This window comes from Globicephala melas, chromosome 12, assembly GCF_963455315.2.
Source record: "Globicephala melas chromosome 12, mGloMel1.2, whole genome shotgun sequence".
NCBI lineage: Eukaryota > Metazoa > Chordata > Mammalia > Artiodactyla > Delphinidae > Globicephala > Globicephala melas.
In genome coordinates, this window is record NC_083325.1 from 53,653,468 (window position 1) to 53,675,453 (window position 21,986).

A 21,986-nucleotide genomic window follows, 5' to 3' on the forward strand; every position below is an offset into this window, starting at 1 on the left:
ATAACTTCTGGGGATGTAATGTACAGCATGGTGACAATAGGTAATAACACTGTACAGACTCTATACTTGAAATCTGCTAAGAGGGCAGATGCTAAGTGTTCTCACCACACACACACACACACAGAAAAAGAAAGGAAAGAAAATGGTAACTATGTGAGGTGATGGGTATGTTAATTAGCTTTAACACAGTAATTATTTCACAATGTATATATATATCAAATCATCAGTTGTAGACCTTACATATATATACTTTTTATCTGTCAGTTATACCTCAGTAAAGCTAAGGGGAAAAACGACCTCCTATCAAATTAAAGGGAAGGGAACTAGCTGCTCTCTCTTGGGTGTGCTTTCTCTCTCTCTCTCACATACACACACACACACACACACACACACACACCACAGATTGTTTTATCAATTATAAAAACTGTCAGTAAACGTGCTTGAATCCATATTTCTTTTAAATACCAGTGCTAAGAATAAAAAATGCTAAAAAGCCATGTGTAACACGAAGACATTTTCATTCTTTGACTTCCTTCTATCCTTTCTTATGCACATCTTCTGTGTGTGTGTTGTGTGATCTGGGATATGGGGAAACAATGTATTACTATTAAATTATTAACATTTTACATTATATTTCAAAAAATAATTTGTTTACCTTACATGCTTTGAAATGATATTTACAATAATTATTTAAACTCGATTGTATGCTTAAATCTCTTTGTCTTTTTCCCCCTCATTCTGGGAGAGCTTCTTGAGTGTCAGGAAAAATTTTGAAAGACCGAAATGGGCAAGAGGACACTGGGAGTCCTTTCAGTGGAATGTGGGGCATGGTATAAAGGACTCTTCAGGGTTATTAGATCTAATAACGTCCTGAGTCTTTCATTATTTCTTTTTTCTAGGCTATGTTACAACTCTGTAATATGAAGAAAACTGGTAGTAATGTAACTGATTCCTGTCCATGTAAAATGGGGAGAGGCAAGAGGGAGGTCTGAGCACCTCTGGGGAGGAAGCGTTCCCAGTGTCTTCACAGAATCCTACCTTTTCCCAAACAACCACTTTTTTGAGGACTGGCCCCATGCCTAGTGGAATTCTTAATTTTTCTCCAGCATCTTGATTGTTATTCTTAAATGATTCACTGTGTCTCAGTGTAGCTTAAGCATTTGCCAAGGTGTACAAGAAGAAAAAAATGATTCCTGGAATTTTGATCTTTTAATCACTGCTCCAGACTGGTTCTGGGAACTGAGAGGTACCATCTGCAAAAGGCTTTTGGAGGAAATGGTGTGGGAAGAGGGGTGGGCAGGGTTGTCAGGGAGAAGAATACGTCCCCAGATCCATTAGAGCAATCTGGTGCGCCGTCCCTATAAGTTGAGCAGCCACTATGAGGAGAAAACCATTTCATGGTGTCTTCACCAAGCCTAGATATTTTAACTTCATTTCCAGGTCCATCCTTGTCATTCCTTTCTTGATTTATTTTTGGTTTTTTGGCTGTTGGAACAGGAAAATCTATTCCCTTTTCAAATAAACAGCACTGAAAAAGATAGGATAGGAAAAAGTTCTCACTTAGAGCGTCACCTTTAAGCTTCCAGAAGAGAAGCTGCTTCTTCCACTCCTGGGCTCCAGCTTGGACCCCTTGTAGCTTGGGGCAGGGAGGAAGGAAGAGGGATCTTAAATTCTCACAGATGCATATTGGTGTCAGGTTCCACCTTTTCTGTGAAGTTCTCCCTGGCCACCAGCCCACTGTCTTTCTCTGTTCCCTCTGAACTCCTACCTCACTCACTTTTTCATCCATTTACATTTCATTGGGGACTTGGGTGAGTAATATGAATCATACGATTTTCCAATATGGAATTTGTGTTTTTCCAGCTATAAACTCCTTAATAGCAAGGACCCTGCTCTGACTTCCCTTTTGGTCACCATGCCCTTAGTGTGGAGCTGGACTCATGGTAATAGTTTAGCGATTACTTGAGTTGACCTGAACTCAAACCATTGCCTGGCCACAGGCAATAATACAGCATGATTTACATTTCTGAAGGTAGATGGAGAATGCTTGGAAGTGGTCAAACTCTGAGCGCCTTTGAAGCCCTGCAATAATATCATAGGGAATTATACTAGCTCCCAGAGAGTTGCTTCTAAAACTCCCATGCTTGGGCCTGGTACTGGGGCATCGTCCCACCCCCTGTTGTTCAATGTACTTTATGTCAGCCCACTCACAGAACCTTCATGGGGCTTGGCCATCCTGGGCTAGTATCTTTCTCCCCCCATTCCTCTACCCTTCTCTCTCTTCATGTGAAGTCTTCCTCACTGCTCTCTGGCCACCCTCCCCCATCTCCCTCTCCTGTGACTTCTCTGGATTTTGGAGAAAGCACATCCTAACCAAGCATCTTCTTCCCCTTCCTGACTGGGTAGAGGAGACGTTTTTCTTTTCTTCTTGTGCAAATTATTCTTCTCTATTCAAGGCAATAAATACTGAGTTCAGTCTATTATGCACTTGTTGTTTCATAGATGAAGATATTGATCAATTAATTCCACCTGAGTCTGGGTATAGGTCTTGTGCCTTCCTGTGGGCTCTCTGTTTGAGCATCCGTTTCTCTCTATCAGGCCCAATGGCAATGATCCTCTCAGAATGGACTCTCTGGGACTAAAATGCCCGGTGTCTGTTCTCTGTGTCTCTGTGTTCTCTTTTCTTTCCCCTGGGTAGTTAGTTCATCCTCCCTCTGAGGGGTCTCTGTGCACCCCATCTTCTTACTTTTACTTTGCAAATTGGCTCCTAAGAAAGGATCTAACAGGAGCTACACCAAGATCCAAATACACTGCTGACTTCCTCAGTGGGAAGGTAATGGAGGGACAGGCCAGGTCAAATCAACTGACTATATCCCAGGGAGAAGGGATACCAGAGAAAGGATGTGGGTAAAGGTAAGAGTAGGAACACTTTTTAGCATAGGGTGAAGCTGGTACCCCAGAAACTCCCATACCTAGGTGCCTTGCTGAGCCAAGTTGTCCTGGACCTGTTTAGAATAGACATAGCTCCAACCAAGTCTGGGGTATTTGAGTATTCTTATAACAGAATCTATCAGAACATTCTAGAGCCTGGGGGCTTCACTTTGCTGATGAGGAAACTGAAGCGCCAACAGAAGTGATGAATGGTCCTTCAATTTATGAGGGCAGAGCTGGACTAGAGCCCTGATTTCTTGATTCTCACTCTAAAGTTTGCTCATTATTCTCCTGTCCCCAATTTTCATATCGATGCTTGATTGTTTACTTCTACAATCAGCTTTTCTAATTTCACAAGAGTCCTGTAGTTATCTTTATTGAGATAGTGTTAGATTTAGAAAATAACTGAGTGGAGAATTGATATTTTTACAGTGATGTATTTTCCAATCTAAGATTATGGTACTATACCTTTTCATTTTTTCAAGTCCCTTTTGTATGTTAAAGTTTTCTTCATACATTTCTTGCACATTTTAAAGGTTATTCCCAGCTATTTTATACTTTAATTGATATTGAAAATACAATCTTTTCTTCCACTATATCTTCTAACTGGTTGATACTTTTATGTATAAAAGGTATTGTTTGCCATACATTAATTTTGTAATTGGCTTCTCTTTTGGATTCTTGGACCCAATTCCAATGTGCGTGTTTATGTGTGTGTGGTGGGGAGGGGGTTTCCCCACACACCACCAAGCAGTTCTCAGACACCAGCAGGGTGTCAGAGAATTCAACCCAATTCTGACACTGTCTACCTGGATATAGCATCAGATCCCACAGGTTGACGGTTCAGTCTTACAAGACTGTCCTCCACCCCCCAACTTCAAATGCTAGTGCAAGCCCAGTTTGTTACCTGTGCTTCTATCTTAATGGCTACATATTAGAGGTTTCCATGAACTTTTCCTTGGACTTCAGACACCAGTTTCAAGTTCAGGTTGCCACCTGTACTTCCAACTGACTGGTTATAGATGGGAGGTTTCCACAACCTCCTTCTCAGGTTTGATTAACTTACTAGCGTAGTTCACAGACTCAGATTTTACTTAATAAATCACAGGTTTATTATAAAAGGATATAACTCAGGAACAGCCAGAGGGAAGAGCATAGGGAAAGGGTGCAGGGCTTCCATGCTCTCTCTGAGCATGCTAGTCTCCCCACATCTCCGTGTGTTCACCAGCCTGGAAGCTCTGTGCTTTTGGGTTTTTATCAAAGCTTCACTACATAGTTATGATTGATTAGACTGTTGGCCATTGGCAATCCATTCAGCCTCCTGCCCCTCTCCTCTCCCTGGAGGTCAGGTATGGGACTGAAATTTTCAACGCCTTATTCACATGGTTGGTTCTCCTAGCAACAAGTCCCCATCCTTAGGTGAGGCCCTAAGTCACCTCAATAACATAACAAAAGACACTTTTATGGCTCTAATCACTTAGGAAATTCTAAAGGTTTTAGGAGCTCTATACCAGAAATGAGATGAAGACCAAATATATATTTCTTATTATAAACAAAATATTGCTGCTTCATTACCAAATTCTCTTGTTTACAGCAGTTTCTCAGTTGGTTCTCTTAGGTTTTCAAGATATACAATCATGTCATTTACAAATCATGATAACTTTGCCTCTTATTTTCAAATTTTACACCTCCAACTTCTTTCTGTTGCATAATTTTATTGGCTTCTATCTACAGAGCTTTCTTTTTTTCCCCCCATGATTTAATTTTAATTTTTTTAACATCTTTATTGGAGTATAATTGCTTTACAATGTTGTGCTAGTTTCTGCTGTATAACAAAGTGAATCAGCTATACATATACATATATCTCCATATCCCCTCCCTCTGGCGCCTCCCTCCCACCCTCCCTATCCCACCCCTCTAGGTGGTCACAAAGCACCGAACTGATCTCCCTGTGCAATGCAGCTGCTTCCCACTAGCTATCTATTTTGCATTTGGTAGTGTATATATGTCAACGCTACTCTCTCACTTCGTCCCAGCTTACCCTTCCCCCTCCCTGTGTCCTCAAGTCCATTCTCTACGTCTGCATCTTTATTCCTGTCCTGTCCTGCCCCGAGGTTCGTCAGAACCATACATTTTTTTAGATTCCATATATATGTGTTAGCATAGGTATTTGTTTTTCTCTTTCTGACTTCATTCTGTATGACAGACTGTAGGTCCATCCACCTCACTACAAATAAGTCAATTCATTTCTTTTTATGGCTGAGTAATATTCCATTGTCTATATGTGCCACATCTTCTTTATCCATTCATCTGTCGATGGACATTTAGGTTGCTTCCATGTACTGGCTATTGTAAATAGTGCTGCAATGAACATTGTGGTACATGTCTCTTTTAGAATTATGGTTTTCTCAGGGTATATGCATTCCTATACACTAATGATGAAAAATCCAAAAGAGAAGTTAAGGAAATACTCGCATTTACTAATGCAACAAAAAGAATAAAATACCTAGGAATAAACCTCCCTCAGGAGACAAAAGACTGTATGCAGAAAACTATAAAACACTGATGAAAGAAATTAAAGATGATACAAACAGAGGGAGAGATATACCATGTTCCTGGATTAGAAGAATCAACATGGTGAAAATGACTATACTACCCAAAGCAATCTACAGATTCAAGACAGTCTCTGTCAAACTACCAATGGCATTTTTCTCAGAACTAGGACAAAAAATTTCACAATTTGTATGGAAACACAAAAGACCCCGAATAGCCAAACCAATCTTGAGAAAGAAAAACGGAGCTGGAAGAATCAGGCTCCCTGACCTCAGACTATACTACAAAGCTACAGTAATCAAGACAGTATGGTACTGGCACAAAAACAGAAATATAGATCAATGGGACAGGATAGAAAGCCCAGAGATAAACCCACGCACATATGGTCACCTTATCTTTGATAAAGGAGGCAAGAATATACAGTGGAGAAAAGACAGCCTCTTCAATAAGTGGTGCTGGGAAAAGTGGACAGCTACATGTAAAAGAATGAAATTTAGAACACTTCCTAACACCATACACAAAAATAACCTCAATACAGATTAAAGACCTAAATGTAAGGGCAGACACTATAAAACTCTAGAGGAAAACATAGGCAGAACAGTCTATGACATAAATCACAGCAAGATCCTTTTTGACCCACCTCCTAGAGAAATGGAAATAAAAATAAACAAATGGAACCTAATGAAACTTAAAAGCTTTTGCACAGCAAAGGAAACCATAAACAAGACAAAAAGCCAACCCTCAGAATGGGAGAAAATATTTGTAAACGAAGCAACTGACAAAGGATTAACCTCCAAAATTTACAAGCAGCTCATGCAGCTCAATATCAAAAAACCAACAACCCAATCCAAAAATGGGCAGAAGACCTAGATAGACATTTCTCCAAAGAAGATATACAGATTGCCACAAAACATATGAAAGGATGCTCAACATCACTAATCATTAGAGAAATGCAAATCAAAACTTCAATGAGGTATCACCTCACACTGGTCAGAATGGCCATTATCAAAAAAATCTGCAAACAATAAATGCTGGAGAGGGTGTGGAGAAAAGGGAACCCTTCTGCACTGTTGGTGGGAATGTAAATTGATACAGCCACTATGAAGAACAGTATGAAGGTTCCTTAAAAAACTAAAAATAGAAAACTATCATATGACCCAGCAATCCCACTACTGGGCATATACCCTGAGAAAGCCATAATTCTCCAGAGCTTTTTAAATAATAATGATAATGGGCACCCTTGTCTTTTTACCTAACTATAATGGAATTGCTTTTATTGTTTTCCCTTTAGGCAAGATGCTAACTTTTGGGAAAGATACTTTATCACACCAAGGAAGAATCCGTCTATTCCTCTGTATGATCAGGCCACCCAAGATGGCTGTTCTCTTGCTCTCTGTACATCCCCTGCTTGACCAGTGCCTGCTTTACCTACACCCTACTCACATGACTGACCTTCCTACATAATTGACCCCATCCCAGCTAGTGATTGTTCTAATCTTTAAATCAGAATATCTCCACCATGATAGCTTATAAAAAGGGCGGTAAGGGGCGTGCTCCTCTGCTAGTTTCCCTGGTAAACTGTGAGCCAACCTGATGTCAATTCCGCCTATAACTGGTAACCTTCCACTCCCCCCAGGAGAGAAGACTGCTGCCATGTCCTACCCTCTGCCTGCCACATGGTAGGGTGTCACTCCAAGACCTTGTTTCTGATGTGTAAACTCCCCCATCCATTAAACCATTGATGTCTCTGTCACTGACTCCAGGCTCTTTCTTTGGTCTTGAGGCTGGGCGAGCACAGGGCTTGCAGGCCTGTGGGTTGCAGCCCAACACCCTCTTGTATTAAGAATTTATGAAACAAGTCTGAATTCATTGAAATGAATGTTGAATTGAAACGAATGTTGAATTTTATTCAAATGCCTTTTAAGCATCTATGGAAATGATTAAATTTTCTCCTTGGATCTTTTAATATGGTGAATCATATTAACAGATTTATGAATATTGAACCATCCTTGCATTCCCAAGATAAACCCCCACTTACATATGGGTATTATTCTTAAAAGGTGCCACATGAATCTGTTTGTTAATAAGTTATTTATGAATTTTGTCTCAATAATTCATCAGTGAGATTGACCTGTAGTTTTCTTTTTTGTGCCATTTATTAGATTTAGGGATCAGTGTTATGCTGCTTCAAACAAATTATTTGTAAACTCTGGCAGCCAGCCTTCAGAATGGCCCCCAATAATCCCTTCTTCCTAGTATTTACATCCTGTGTAGACTCTGGTACAGAGTTTGTCTGTGTGACTGATAGCATATGGCAGAATCTCACTTCTGAGATTAGGTTATAAAAGACTGTGGCTTCCGTCTTGGGTGTTTCCTTGCCTTTGGCTCTCTCTTGGATCACTTGCTCTGGGAGAAGCAAGCAAGTGGCTCATGTGGCAAGAAACTGAAGTCTCCAGCCAACAGCCAGCAAGAAACTGAGGACTGCCAATAGCCACATAAATGATCTCAGAAGCAGATCCTCCCCCAGTCAAGCTTGGAGATGACTGTAGCCCTGGCTGAGAGTCTGGCTGCCACCTTATGAGAGATGCTGATTCAGAGCCATCCAGCTAAGCTGCTCCTGGATTCCTGAGCCATAGAATCTGAGATAACAAATGTTTGTTGTTTAAAGCTACTAAGTTTTGGGGTAATTTGTTATTCAGCATTAATAATGAATGCATAAGTTTTTCCTTATTTTTAATTGCCCATAGCAGCTTACACAGCATTTGAAGTAAGATTTACTCTATGCTTTGAGTAAAGGATACAGTTTAGTACCATGGAGATAAAGGGAAAGGCACTCTAGGAATGGGAACTAATGAGAACTTAGATAAACCATGTATAAGTAACAGACATCTATAGACTACCTTGCTGAAAAGAAACAGAATAAACATTCTTCTTAAGCACACATGGAGCATTCTCCAGGATAGACCATATGCTAGGCTATAAAACAAAACTCAATAAATTGAAAAGGATTGAAATTATACAAAGTATGTTCTCTAATCATAATAGCATGAACTTGGAATTAATAATAGAAAAAAATTAGGAAATTTACAAATATGCAGAAATTAAACAACATACTATTGAAAAACCAATAGATCAAAGAAGAAATCATAGGGAAACTAGAAGATATTTGAGTGTAAATGAAAGATACCATACTAAAGCAGTCCTTAGAGGAAGTTTTATAGCTGTAGATGCTTCCACTAAAAAAGAAGAAAGATCTCATATAACTAGATGCTCCACCTTAAGATATTAGGAAAAGAAGAGAAAACTAAACACAAAGAAAACAGAAAGAAGAAAATATAAATATTAGAGCATAAACTAATGAAATAGAGGCTAAGAAGACAATAGAGAAAATCAACAAAAGTAAAAGTTGGTTCTTTGAAAAGATAAAAAAATTGACAAGACCTTAACTAGACTGATGAAGAAAAAAAGAGAAAGGAATCAGCTTATTAAAATCAGAAGTTAAAGAAAGGATATCATCACAGACTTTCCAGAAATAAAATGAATGTAAAGTAGTACTATGAACAAATATATGACAATATATTAATTTAGTTGAAATTGATAAATTCCTAGAAAGGCACAAACTACCAAAACTGACTTCATTGGTGAATTCTACTACACATTTAAAGAACTAATAGCAATTCTTCACAGACTCTTCCAAAAATAAAAGAGGAGGAAACACTTCCCAACTCATTCTGTGAAGCCAGTATTACCACGATACCAAAAACCCGACAAAGATTTCATGAGAAAACTACAGACCAATACTTATTACTAGTACAGATACAAAGACCCTCAACAAAATACTAGCAAATCAAATCTAGCAATACATAAAAAGGATTATACACCACGACCAAGTAGGCTTTACCCCTGGAATAAAGGACAAAAACTCCATGATCATCTCAATAGACAGAGAAAAAGCATTTCACAAAATTCAACATCCCTTAATGATAAAAACCTTAAGAAACTAGGAATAGAAGGGAACTTCCTCAATCTGACTAAGGGCATCTACAAATCCCCACAGCTAACATTCTATTTAATGGTAAAAGACTTAAAGCTCTTCTCCTAAGACTCAAAACAAGACAAGGTTGTCTACTCTTGTCACTTCTATACAGCATTGTGCTGGAGGTTCTATGCAGGAAAATAAGGCAAGAAAAGAAGTAAAAGACATCAAAATTAGAAGGGAAGAAGTAAAACTATCTCTGTTCTCAGATGACATGATTTATATAGAGAACACCCTAAATAATTCACAAAAAAACTATTATCTCTAATAAGTGAGTTCAGCAAAGTTACAGGATACATGATCAATATACAAAAATCAATTTATTTCTTTACACTAAAAATGAGTAAACTGAAACTGAAATTAAAAACAATTCCACTTACAATAGTGTCAAAATAATAAAGTACTTAGAAATAAATTTGACAAAAGAAATACAAAATTTATACTCTGAAAACTACAAAACATTGTTGGAAGAAGTTAAAGACCTAAATAAATGGAAATTCATCTCATGCTTATGGACTGGAAGACATTTTAAGATGGCAATACTCCCCAAATTGATCCACAGATTCAACATAATTTCTATCAAAATTCCAGCTGATTTCTTTGCAGAAATTGACAAGCTGACCCTAAAATTCATATGAAAATGCAAGGGACTCAGATTAGTCAAAATCTTGAAAATGAGGAAAGAGTTGGAGAACTCACACTGCCAGATTTCAAAACTTACTACAAAGCTTAGTAATCAAGACAGTTTGGTACTGGCATATGGATAAATATAATAGATCAATGGAACAGAATTGAGAGTCCAGAAATAAACCCTCAACTTTACGGTCAACTGATCTTTGACAAGGGTGCCAAGACAATTAAATTGGGGAAAGAAAAATCTTTCAAATGGTGCTGGGACACCTGGAGAGCCACATGTATAGAATGAAGTCAAACTCCTACCTCACACCAAATACAAAAATTACTTAAAATGGCTTCAAAATTAAAAACTTTCGTGCTTCAAAAGATACCATCAAAAAAATGAAAAAACAACCCACAGAGTGGGAGAAAATTTTTGCAAATCATACATCTGATAAGGGACTTGTATTTAGAATATATAAAGAACTCTTACAACTCAATAATAAATAGACAAATAACCTAATTTAAAAATGGGCAAAGGGTCTGAATAGATATTTCTCCAATGAATATATACAAATGACCAATAATAAGCCTGAGAGAAGATGTTCAGCATCATTAGCCATCAGGAAATGCAAATCAAACCCACAATGAGTTAGCATTTTACACCCTCTAGGATAGGTTTAATCGAAAATACAGATGATAACAAGTGTTGGTGGGGAAGTGGAGAATTAAACCCTCATACATTCCTGGTGGAAATTTAAAATGGTACCGCTGTTTGGAAAACATTCTGGCAGTTTCTGAAATGGTTAAACATAGAGTTATCGTATTACCCAACAATTCCACTCCTAGAGATCTATCCAAGAAATGAAAACATATGTCCTCACAAAAACTTCAACGTAAATGTTCATAGCAGCATTATTCATAGTAGTGGAAACAACCCAAATGTCCACCAATGGATGAATCAATAAATAAAATGTATGGGGCTTCCCTAGTGGTGCAGTGGTTAAGAATCCGCCTGCAAATGCAGGGGACACAGGTTCTAGCCCTGGTCTGGGAAGATCCCACATGCTGCGGAGCAACTAAGCCCGTGCGCCACAGCTACTGAGCCTGCACTCTAGAGCCCTCGAGCCACAACTACTGAAGCCCGCGTGCCTAGAGCCCGTGCTCCACAAGAAGAGAAGCCACTGCAATGAGAAGCCCATGCACCTCAACTGGAGAAAGCCCACGTGCAGCAACGAAGACCCAATGCAGTCAAAAATAAATAAAATAAATTTATAATAAATAAATAAAATGTACTATATTCATAAAATGGAATATTTTTCAGCAATAAAAATAAAGTATTGATACATGCTACCATGTGGATGGACCTTGAAAACATTATGCTAAGTGAAAGAAGCCAGTCACAAAAGACCACATATTATATGATTCTATTTATATGAAGTCCCTACAATAAGCAAATCTATAAAGACAAAAGGTAATTAGTGGTTGCCTAGGACTGGTAGGATGGGGGAAGGAAATTTTTGGAGGTGATGGGTAAGAGGTGTAAGAGTTTTTTTGGGGGGTAATGAAAATATGCTCAAATTGACTGTGGGGATATATGTACAGCTCTGTACATACTAAAAGCCATTGAATTGTACACTTTAAATGGGTGAATCATATAGTTATGAATTATATTTCAATAAAGCTGTTTAAAACTGTGCATGGGAAAGGGACTTCCCTGGTGGTCCAGTGGTTAAGAATCCTCCTTCCAAAGCAGAGAATGCGGGTTTGATCCCTGGTCAGGGAACTAAGATCCCACATTCTGTAGGGCAACTAAGCCTGGGCACCACAACTACAGAGCCCACACACCACAACTAGAGAGCCCACACCCCGCAGCTGGAGAACCTGCTCACTGCAACTAAGACCTGATGCAGAAAAAATAAATAAATAAATAAATAAATAAATAAAATTGTGCATGGGGAAATCAGGGATCAGTTTTGCATCCAAAGTGCATGTACATGTTATGAGGAGGGTGGTCCTAGAATTGGCATAATAGGAGACAGGGTGGAGAAGTAGAGGAGTCCCAGCTCACAGAGAGGGGAAGGGCAGTAAACTCAGTGGAGAAAAAATCGGACAATGGTTGCAAATAGATCTTGTCTTAGATGCAGTGCCCTGGCCAGTTGGTAGTAGCTACCTGCTATGCTGCATTGAGAAGGAGTCTTGACTCCCAGGGTTTCAGGGGCAAAGATGCCACAATTGACTACCACTATCTGTTTGCATAATAATGTTAGTTAATATTTATTGAATAGGACCTTTGTGCCAGGCACTGTCCTCAGTAGTTTATGTGCTTCATCCATTTGGTTCTCTTCAGTATTCTGAGGTGGGCATTATTATTGTTTCTAGTTTATAAAGAAGGACTATTTAGCCACAACTGGCTCAAGATCACCCATCTGGTTAGTGGCAGCTCGGGAGTTAGACTCTGGAAGTTTGACACTAGAGTCCACTCTGTTATGCCACAGTGACTCTCCCGAGAGCATGGGAGCCTATTCTTTAAATCTGCCCGCTGGTGGGGGTCAGTCTTACTGGACATGATTAAAGGGGTATTTAGGAAGACTCATCTGCTTAAACATCTTTCCTCCATACTGTGCCTGAGGTCTGGAATCCCGTGGATTTCACTTCTTGGGTCAGTGTTATTTGTTCAGGGTCCCCTGAGAGGGATTCCAGATCATCAGTGAACATCTTCTAGGGATTTACAGTCATTGGCTGGGCGCAGGGCCTGGAGGAGGAGAATGCTAGGGAAATGTCTAGGGGGATTCGGGCTAGAGAAACCAAGTCGTGGGGTGACACAAAATCCCCTCCAACCCTGACAGTCACAACCTTCGGCATCTGGCACTTTTGCCTGAACCTTCCCATACGAGGAGTTTCTAAGGATGCTCTGTGCCTCCGCGTGAGCTTCATGGCTAGGCTAACGCCTCAGGAGGCTTAAATGGACAGGAGTGTGGTGGCCTGGACCTAGGTGTGCTTGGCTTTCCTGGGGGACCTGAATGCAAAGTTGAATGTGCATTTTTTTTTTTTTTTTTTACAAGGCAGAGGAAACCTGCAGCCCTGACTGGGATAAACTGGTGCCTACCAAGGCCTGGCACCCCATGGAGTCACTTGCACAGCCTCCCTAAGGTTCTTCTGCAGACAGTCAGTCATCAGCCAGCTGCCCCTGGCCCCAGCAGGACCCCTGGCCCCAGCAGAACTCCCAGAGGGGGTGTGGGATTTGCTTGCTCAGGGGGTCACCTTTAGTAGAGATCTGGGCCCCTGTCTTGCCCAGCACAGAATAAACACTGATGGGCTCTGAGCCCTCCCCCTGCCCAAAATTCTGACAGGTTGTCCTACTGTGCTGGGGAGGTGTCCTGGGCAGACATAGGCAGAGGTGGTGATGTGGAGGGGTGAGGCAGGAGGGCGTTAGTTGGCTAAAATACAGGGGGCAAAAAAGCATAACAAATGCAGAAAGGGATGTGAGAAAGATGAACGTGGGTTTTGTGGAACGTGGCCAGCACAGGAGGGATGTGAGAAGCCCCACACCCTGGTTCATATCAGCTTGTTGCTAGCCTGCTCAAGTTTCTCTCTACCCTCTTCTCTGAGTTTGCTGTCAGTATTGCCTGGGTTTCTATATCAGCTCTACCACTTACTGCTTGTGAGACCTTGGGGAATTTATTCTCTGAGCCTTGGTGTCCTTGCCTATAAATTAGGTGGAATGTCAGCGTAGCGTAGTGCACAGGGTTGTTGTAAAGGCTGAACGAGGTGATACATAAAGCACCTACTGCAGTAGGGGCATAGCAGATGCTCAGTAAGCGGTGTCTATTCTGTTACAGATTTTTTTTTAAATGTTTAACATAGAACATTCACCATCTTAACCATTTTTAAGTGTACAATTCAGTGGCATTAAATACATATGTAATGTGCAGCCATCTTCACTATCCATTTCTAGAACTTTTCATCATCCCAAACAGAAATTCTGTACCAATCAAGCAATAACGCCCTATTCTCCCCTCCCCTCAGCCCCTGGTAATCTTTAGTCTATTCTCTGTCTCTGTGAATTTGTCTAGTCCAGATATTTCATGTAAGTGGGATCATACAATATTTGTCCTGTTGTGTCTGGCTTACTTAGCATAATGTTTCCAAGGTTCATCCATGTTGTAGCACATATCAGAATTTCATTCCTCTTTAAGGCATAATAAGATTCCATTGTGTGGATATACCACATTTTGTTTATCCATTCATCTGTTGATGGACATGTGGGTTGCTTCCACCTTTTGGCTGTTGTGCCTATGATAGATATTGTAGTCACACATTATGAAGAAGTAGTTTAGGGGATCAGAGCACAGACCCTGGAGCCACACTGCCTGAAGCCGATCTTTTTACTTACCACCCTGGGATGGTCTTAACCTCTTTGTGCATGAGTTTTCTCTTTTGTGAGATGGGGAGACTAGGCCTTTCTGCTCAGGGATCTTGTGAGGAAGAAATGAGTCAACACATGTAAAGTAACTGAAATTGTTTCTGGCACCTGGTCAACATTCAGGAAGTTAGCTGTTGGGAGTTGATGCCTTTACACCAAGGTACCATATATGAGACCCATCTAAGTGGACTGGTGTTTTCTTACCTCGGGGAACTGGTGGTTGAAATTGGAAAATTGAAAAATTTCCAAGTGCTAGAAGTGAGTAGGTAACTTTGGAGATCACCTACTTAAACTCCCTCCTCTTACCAATGGGGAAGCTGAGGCCCAGAAAAGATGGGGACGTGGCCAGAGTGACAAAGGCAGAGCTGGAACCAGGCGCCTGCTCCCAACATCTAGACCTTGGCCTTGGCTCCAAGCCTAGTTTCACCAGCTCCCCTCCCCACCCTACGTCCCCCTCTGTGGATACCTCCCTTCTCCAAAGGTCACACTGAGTGACCAAGAGACTTAGGGGCCCGCCTCCCCTTTGACCCTAGCTCAGACACAAGGCCAGCTGTTTGCTGCACTCTGAACACCTCCTGCCCCTTCTCTCACCCACTGTGCCTGGCTAGGGTGTGGAGAGAAGGGAAGGGAGAGAGAGCATCAAAAAAGCTTTACTTGAGAGTGTCTTTTCTAGTGGGGGACGGAATGGGCAGGGAGGAACCCAGGCCCGGCTGGCCCAGGGGTGGTGAGACTTTGGTCGTTTTCGGATTAGGTACCGGCACTCAGTCAGTGCCTCTGCCCTTCAGCTGTTTGTGTTCTCTTTGTTCATTTTGTTGATTTTCTTTGGGATTATTTTTAGAGAATTCCAGCCTGAGTCCTGCAAAGGGGGACAGTGGAGGTGCAGCCCACACCTGGGCAGAACAAGGCGGACCAGGTGACTTGATGGCACTGAGAACAAAAGAGCATTGCCAGTGAGGACGAAAACCTGGGAGGGAAAGGGACCAGCTGCTAAATGCCCCTCCCCCTGACAGGCTTCTTTGGGAGCTCTTTGATGAAAGAATTCTCTGTTTGTTTGTTTATTCAAAGATGAAATGCCCCCCACCCCGTTGTGAGGAATTCATCTAACATAAGGAAGTTGCGCTGACCTGGGTATGGTGGGGAGCGCTCACAGCTCCTGCCCCCAGTCCCCTGCCCCTGGCCAGGGGGTGGAGAGAAGGGAAGGGAGGGAGAGCATCAAAACAGCTTTACTTGAGAGTGTCTTTTCTAGTGGGGGAAGGAATGATCAGGAAGGAAGGACTGTGACAGCTGATGTCCTAGGGCAGCTTCAGGGAGGAGAGGGGAAAGGGCACAGCAGGAGGGGCCACTGTACAAGTGAAGGAGCAGCGGGGGGTGGCGCATGGCAGATTTTGTAAATCCGGTGTTCATGATTCCAGGGTAAATCTTTGCTTCTTCCCTCTCTACCATTTTCTTCTCCTCCCCTTCTGTCTTTCCTGGTGTGCTAGTCATCACTGCAGGAAAGATTTTTTTCTTCAATTGTGGGTGGCATGGACAGGATAGTTATTACCTAGTCCCTTCCTCACCTCCCACCCCTCACTCAAGACAGATTCATTTGGGGTTGAGACTGGGAGGCAAGAGTTGGGTTCTAACTGAGGCAATGTGGGGTGAGTCTGAGCATCAGGCTGGGAGAAGCCTTCACCAGGACAGGAGGTGGCTCACCTCTGGAATCCAGGCTGCCAGTGAAAACAAACACCCAATGATGGGGCAGAGGGAGGAAGGGAAGAATCCTGCCCCTGATCCAGCAGCTGAAAGTGAGACGCTGATAATAGAGAGGAGGCCTGAAATGCACCCCATAGAAATGGAGCCACCTGGCACGAGCCTGCTGGGAAAGGAGGCCACATCCGGACTGCCAGGCCGCATTTTGCAAACATGGGGTGTTACCTTCCAAGTCAATAGCACGGTCCCAATGGCCCCCTGGAGCTGGAGGCTGGGAGGGCCTCTAATCTGCAGGCCACAGAGTGAGAAGGAGAACATCCAAGGCCATCTCTTTCTGGCCCTTGTGTGCAAGAGGCTCAGCTTTCCCCCAAAGTCCTGGGGAGCTGCACCCTGGACTTTATATTAGCTCAAATGGTGGTTTTGAGAGCTCTGTGGGCTCCTGACGCATGGTAATAACAGCCAACCTTATAGTACAAGTTCCGGGCACCGTTCTGAGAGATTTTGTCTAAATTACCTCATTCAATCTTCATAACCACCCTACAAGATAGGAATTATCTCCAACTTAGAGATGGGGAGGCTGAGGCATGGAAAGCGGGGCAGAGCTGGGATACAAACCCAGCAGTTCGGCTCCAGAGCAGTGCCCTTCACTGTTGGGCAGCACTGCTCCATGGCTCCATGGCACAGGCCAGAGGAGAGATGTGGCCTTGATCGTCCACTGAGAAATCAAACGTCTCAGAGGTGTGGCCTGGGGTGTACAGTTGGTGCAGCGATAGCGTGCCCTCAGAACTGACTGTCACCTAACTTAGAGCAGTTATCTGGAGTTATCTGGAGATTTCCTGTGGGACAGAGAACCATGTTGGCCTGATCACTGGTTCTTGCCCTGGGTCTGGCAACTAGGGAGCCCCCCCTGTCTGGTAAAGAGGATTGAGGAGAACTGGAGAGCCTTTTGAATTCTATGCCTCCGCAGCCCTCCTCGCCCTTGCTGGATGCTAGTTGGTGTCCCTGGGGATCCTTTGACCTGGGAATCAGGTTAAGCAGTGCTCACCTTGGGCCTTGCCCAGTGCTCAGCTTGAATTGCATTGGGATCAAGCCCCTGGCCAAGGCCCAGAGAGATATCTTGGGCCTGGGACAGAGTTACCACCGGAGGTACACAAGCTTACATTGCGGGTAATGGCAAAGACTTTGGATGAAGTGTCTAAACTGGCTTAACACTCCTTTGGTATTTCTTATTTTATAGATTTATTTCCTGTACGCGTTAAGGATATACTCTGCCTTAATCTCTGGTCCCTGAGGAATGAAAAGCCAGATAAGATTTTTGTTTGTTTATTTTGTCTGTTTAAGGGCTGTACTCCTGTCTCCTGTGCTGGACTTAGCTGGTCTTCCCACTGGGCCTCCAGCCAATAGGCCCAGGTAGGCAGACTGGAGCTTCTAGTGATGTTAGGGATCAAGATGCAATTACTTCCTGATTTCAAAATATATTACAAAGCTACAGTAATCAAAACAGTATGGTACTGGCCTAAAGATAGATACATGGACCAATGGAAGAGAATAGAGAGCTCAGAAATAAATCCATGCATATACAGTCAATTGATCTTCAACAAAGGTGTCAAGAATATGCAGTGGGGAAGGGATAGTCTCTTCAACAAATGGTGTTGGGAAAACTGGATATCCACATGCAAAAGAATTAAATTGGACCCTTATCTTACACCATATACAAAAATCAGCTCAAAGTAGGTTAAAGACATAAATGTAAGACCTGAAACTATGAAACTCCTAGAAGAAAACATAAGGGAAAACCTTCATGACATTGGTCTTGGCAATTGTCTCTTGTTTATGACATAAAAAGCACAGGCATTAAAAACAAAAATAGACAAGTGTGAATTCATCAAGCTAAAAAGCTTATGCATAACAAGTGAAACAGTCAACAGAGTGAAAGGTAACCTATGGAATGGAAGAAAATATTTGCAAACCATATATCTGTTAGGGGGTTAATATCCAAAATGTGTAAGGAACCCCTACAACTTAAAAGCAAAAAACCTAATAACCCAATTTAAAAAATAGGCAAAGGACTTGAATAGATATTTCTCCAAAAAAGACATATAAATGGCCAACAGGTATATGAAAAGGTGTCCAACATCACTAATCATCAAGGAAAAGAAAATAAAAACCACAATGAGATATTACCTCACACCTGTCAGGATGGCTATTATCAAAAAAACCCAAAAAACACATGTTGAGGATGTGGAGAAATTGGAACCTTTGCACTCTGTTGGTGAGAATGCAAAATGGTACAACCACTATAAAAAAAGAATGAAGGTTTCTCAAAAAAATGAAAATAGAATTATCATGTGATGCAGCAATCCTACTTCTGGATATTTATCCAAAAGAAATGGAATCAGGATCTCAAGTTGATATCTGCACCCCCATGTTCATTGCAGCACTATTCACAATAGCCCAGATATGGAAACAACCTAAATGTGCTTTGATCAAAGTCGATGCATGGATAAAGAGAATGTGGTATATACATACAATGGAATATTATTCAGCCTTTAAAAAGAAGGAAATTATGCAATATGTGACCACATGGATGAACCTTAAGGACATTATGCTAAGTGAAATAAGTCAGTCACAGAAGTGATACGTCGGTAAGTGCATCATTTCACTTATATGCGGTATCTGAAATAGTGAAATTCACAGAAGAGTGGAATGGTAGTTTTCAGGGGCTAGGGGGAGAGTGAAATGGAAAATTACTAATCAATGGGCATGAAGTTTCAGGTAAGCAAGATGAATAATTCCAGAGATTTATTGTACAAAGTTGTACCTAAGGCCAACAATACTGTATTGTACACTTAACAATTTGTTAAAAGGGTAGATCTCATGTTAAGTGTTATTTCCACAATAAAATGATTTTTTTAAATGCAACTAATTTTTGTAGGTTGATTTTGTACCTTGCAACTTTACTAAATTTATCAGCTCTAAGAGTTTCTTTGTAGAATCTTCAGGAGTTTCTACATATAATATTATGTCATCTGCAAACATAATTTTACTTCTTCTTTTCTTATTAGGATGTCTTTTATTTCTTTTTTCTTGTCTAGTTTCTCTGGCTGGAACTTCAAATACTAGGTTGAATAGAAGTGGTGAGAGTGGGCATCCTTGGCTTGCTCCTGGTCTTACATAAAAGTTCAGTGGAAAAACCATTGAATTTTCAATCAATCAGGTAATCAACAATTACAAGTGCCAACTGTGGTTCAAAGGATCTTGATTTAAATTTTTTTCTAAGCTTGCTTATATAATTACTGTGTTACCCTGGGTCCTGTTCTAACTCCATATACAATAAAATGAGGGACCTGCATTAGATTATAAGGTCCTGCCCTAATTCAACATTTCTTCTAAATCTGTAATTCTAAGACTATTATTTAGCACCTACTAGACATTTAACCAATGGAAGGTATAAGAGAAGAAATATCATTCAATTATTGATCAGTCAACAACTTCTATCAAGCAATTATTATATAGAAAGAAGTATCCTTATTTCCCTCCATGGGGAAGTTTACAATCTGTAAGGAAGGTAATACATACATATATGGGAAGTTCAATATCAGTAATAGAAGTGTAACAGTGCAGTACAAGAAGGCAGTACATGATGCATTGGCAAATGAAGGGCATGGGAACAGTTTTCTCATCAGGCAGTTCATAGAGTAGCTGATATAGCAAGATTTATTCTCAACAAAGGGATCACAGCAAAATACATGGCCAGCACGAGTGGCATTATGAAGAATTAGGTCAGGAATTCAGAGAAGAGAATTGGCTAGAATTGTTGGGGATGGGTTTTGGAAGAGATGTGTGTGTAGTGGATATTTGCAGGGGTTTGGCTCCTGTGTCCATTCTCCCTTATTTTGGAAACTATCCTGATTTCTTTCTGAGAAGCACCCCTCCCCACCCCCATCAGCCCAGGAACTGCAGGTTGGGTTACCGGTGGGAACACCAAATTCCTCCCTCCATCTCCCAATTATAAGATTGGTCCAGGGATGGACTTATGACCCAATCACAGCCAAGGAACACATGCAACATCTGCTGGGGCTATTAGGAGAGAGGAAAGTTCTCTTTCTCACTGGGCTTGAACTTGGAGTTCACCTTGCAATGCAGACCTCTTGCCACCACAAATGTAGAGTCTGTCTGAGAGTTGTGCCAATCTGGAGTAAGCAAGACCAAGAGATGACACCAGGTACTAGTGACTTCATCCAAGACCCTGAATCAAGCCATGCCTGAAGACATACCTGTCCCCTGGACTTTTCAACTGTGTAGTCAATACATTTTCTTTCTTCTTATATGAACTTGGGGTTGGTTTTCTTGGAACAGAAAGTATATTGTTACAATGTGGCCCTTGAACTAGATTTGAGTGGATGGAGGTGAATGAAGAGGGCAACCCAAGCAGATGTTGCCATATGGATAAGGAAGTGGTATTCATGGAGCTGTTTAGAAACGTACTGGAGAGAGGGTCTTGGTGGACAATGTGCAAAGTACCCTGCAAGAGAATATGTGTTTTCACTCTTCTGGGTACATTTATCTATGTTGACAAATGCAGTGGGATTACTGGGGGGCGGAATGTAATGCAAGGACAGAGGTAGAGAGGGAGCTCTAAAAATAATGAAATTACAAAAACAAGTGTTCACTGAACACTTTACTATATGCTAGGCACTATGCTAAGCATTTGTTTCCTCATTTAATTCTTTCAACAGCCATGGTATTATTATTTATCAATTTTACAGACGGGAAAACTGAGGTACAAAGAATTTGCCCAAAATGACCCAGTTAACAAGTGTCAGAGCTGGGATTTTAACCTAAAAACCCAAGCTGACTAGATCCTGCCTACTTTACCTGCCTCCTTCTGCTTCTACAGATGTGGCCTCTGCCTTGGGGTAGCCGTGGGCCAGCAAGGTGGTGAGGGAGGGAAAGGACACAGCTGTTGCAACAGGGGCCACAGGAGAATACAGAATTCAAATTGTTTTTTCCCAGAGCTGGTCCTGATTTGACAATTTGTTCATATTCACTTATTTTTTTTAAAGTTTGTGGCTGGGCAAATGCTAGAACTCTGGCTCCTCTGCCCTCAATCAACAACAGTCCTTGGGGCCGGCGGATGACTCCAGGTGGCTGCCCCTAGTCAGTTCTGACAACCTCCTGGGCTGGCGGAGACACCGAGAGGGGAGCAAGTCTTCTGGACCAGCTTCTCACTGGCCCCGGCTTGCTCCCTCCTCCTCCCTGCTTCTTTCCGGCTAGGCATCTTTCCCTTGAATTGCCTCAGGAAAAGGAAAGAAGAAATGTTTTTTAAAAAGAAGTTTAATGAAACCAAACACTTGTATTTCCATCTATTGACATTGGATTTGTGCTTCTCCAGCACAGCCATTTGGGACAAGTCTTTAACTGCCTCTCTTCGCCTGACGGTCTAATGCAAACAGACCATAGAAAAATAAACTCTCCCCCCAAATATTATCTTAGGCCTCATTTTATCATGCTTCCTTGAGCTGTCTCTGTAAAAGGGAAGAAAAGAGAATGTGGGTTTTAGTTTGGGCAGGGCTGGAGAGGGCCCCCCACCCATTCTCCCCCATGTGGTCTGCTTCCCAGAGCACTCACTACCCATCCCATTTCCATTAGGCCTCACTCAGGCCCGTCTCCTCTCCAGTTCTTGTTCATTCACCTGTAAAATGGGCTACTAACACCTGTCTACAAGATTGC